General features: G+C 36.3%; 1 non-coding gene across 1 annotated transcript; it reads right to left on the bottom strand.

Moving 5' to 3' along the window:
* Positions 1–2,181: 2,181 nt before the first annotated feature.
* LOC130983844 (small nucleolar RNA R71) lies at positions 2,182–2,289 on the bottom strand. Its single transcript, XR_009087816.1, has one exon. It is a non-coding gene; the product is annotated as a small nucleolar RNA R71 (small nucleolar RNA).
* Between the last annotated feature and the right edge of the window lie 290 nt (positions 2,290–2,579).

Below are 2,579 nucleotides of genomic sequence, written 5' to 3'. Positions count from 1 at the left end.
CTGGCATTTCCACTTGTTTGACTTTCTCTTACCTAGTAAGAGATAACCAAACGGAACAACTATTAATTATAAATTAATCTTACAATCACACCATCAATGATAGAGATTCTAACCAATCAATTCCCAATCAAGGCCTTTTATTTCTATTATTTAAAATTCCTCAATTTAATTCCCAATTTACTTAGCTCAACTCTTTTTGGAATATCTGATTAATAAAACAGCACACTTTTCTGCAACTCGTTGGGAGACGACCTGGGACATAAAACTCCCAGTAATTTAAATTTAAACTTTCAGTGACATATTTCTAAATTGATAGGCAGATTTTCGGTGAGTTAAGAACTATACTTGCAACGCAACCATTTTAATAAATTTTTAATTCACCAGCTTCTGCACTCCATCAGGTACATACTCATGTGTTAATTAAATGTAAAACCTTATGCATTGATATTCTAGAAAAAAAATGTGAAAAACAAAAGGAAAAAAATGATATATATGAAAATAGAAAAGAAAGAAAAAAAAGAAGAAAAAAAAGAAAGCAATAAAAGGGGACAAAATGCCCTAAAGTAAAGTTCAAATAAAATCAATGCATATGTGTGATAATCAAAAGAGAATGCATGAGTATGCGAAAAAGTGAGGAATGGGGAGTTAGATTAGTACTTAATTGTATAGGTTATTATATAGGTTAGGTGGGAAAGTTTAAGTTAATCAAAGATTCAAATCCTAAGTCCACTAGCCATATATGATCCTACCTTGACCCTAGCCCCATTACAACCTAAAGAAAAGACCTCATGATACATGTATGCATGCATTGAATAATTGTTGATTGTTAGAAGAAAAACAAATCTTGGAAAGCATGATTAGGGGAGAATTGAGAGAATCAACCCCAAACACCGAGCGACTAGAGTGCAAACACTTTCGGTGAGGGTTCGATGTTCAATTCCTTGATTCCCGGCTTTCATGAGCGTTCTTCTTGCAAGTCTATGTGAACTTCATGTTTATACTTCAATTGGTAGGACTCATGAATCGTTATATGATCTTAAGCCCGACTTGTGCATGTCTTGGAGATTGATTTATTTTTTTAACTAAGTAGGTAGAATCATTTTGCATTTAGTTGCATGCATATAGTTTCTTTGCTTTGAATAAGTGTCATATCCCTTATTTCATTCTTGGTTTAGCATGAGGACATGCTAAGGTTTAAGTGTGGGGAGGTTGATAAACCCCAATTTGACGGTTTATCTTGTATTGAATTTAGAGTATTTTGTAGACCTTTTCTCACATTTACCCAATGAATTAGCATGGTTTTGTATATTCTCCTTTAATTGTGCTTAAGAGTGAAAACATGCTTTTTAAGTCTTAAAATAAATAAATTTAATTCACCTTGATTCCATTAGATGCCTTGATATGTTTGTTAACTGATTTAAGGTTTAGGAGGCAAAGATTGGATCAAGGGAATGATGAAAGAAAGCATGAAAAGTTGGAGAATTCATGAAGAAATGAAAGAACCGGAAAGCTGTCAAGCCGACCTCTTTGCACTTAATTGACCATAACTTAAGCTACAGAGGTCCAATTGATATAAGATTTGCCATAGTTGCATCGCGCATAGAGGATTCCATACTTTCTTATTCTCTTCTCTTTCATATGAGCAGGAGCAAAGACAAAAGCATTCTTGTTGAGTCTGATCCTGAACCTGAAAGGACCTTGAAGCGAAAGCTAAGAGAAGCTAAAGCACAACTCTCTGGAGAGGACCTAACAGAAATCTTCAAACAAGAAGAAGACATAGCAGCCGAAAACAACAACAATGCCAACAATGGAAGGAAAGTGCTGGGTGACTTCACTGCACCTACTCCCGACTTCTATGGGAGAAGCATCTCTATCCCTGCCATTGGAGCAAACAACTTTGAGCTTAAGCCTCAATTAGTTTCTCTATTGCAACAGAATTGCAAGTTTCATGGACTTCCATTGGAAGATCCTCATCAGTTTTTAGCAGAATTCTTGCAAATCTGTGACACTGTCAAGACCAATGGGGTTGACCCTGAGGTCTACAGACTTATGCTATTCCCTTTTGCTGTAAGAGACAGAGCTAGGATATGATTGGACTCACAACCTAAAGAAAGCCTGAACTCTTGGGAAAAGCTAGTCAATGCATTCTTGGTAAAGTTCTTTCCACCTCAAAAATTGAGTAAGCTTAGAGTGGAAGTCCAAACCTTCAGACAGAAGGAAGGTGAATCCCTCTATGAAGCTTGGGAAAGATACAAACAATTGATCAGAAAGTGTCCTTCTGACATGCTTTCTGAATGGAGCATCATAGGTATCTTCTATGATAGTCTGTCTGAACTGTCCAAGATGTCATTGGGCAGCTCTGCTGGAGGATCTCTTCATCTGAAGAAGACGCCTGCAGAAGCTCAAGAACTCATTGAAATGGTTGCAAATAACCAATTCATGTACATTTCTGAAAGGAATCCTGTGAACAATAGGACGAATCAGAAGAAAAGAGTTCTTGAGATTGATACTCTGAATGCCATATTGGCTCAGAACAAAATATTAACTCAGCAAGTCAATATGATTTCTCAAAGTCTGTC

This window comes from Arachis stenosperma, chromosome 5 (genome assembly GCF_014773155.1).
Source record: "Arachis stenosperma cultivar V10309 chromosome 5, arast.V10309.gnm1.PFL2, whole genome shotgun sequence".
Lineage (NCBI taxonomy): Eukaryota > Viridiplantae > Streptophyta > Magnoliopsida > Fabales > Fabaceae > Arachis > Arachis stenosperma.
Note: the sequence above shows the minus strand (reverse complement) of the source record. Positions and strands in the feature narration are given on the sequence as shown.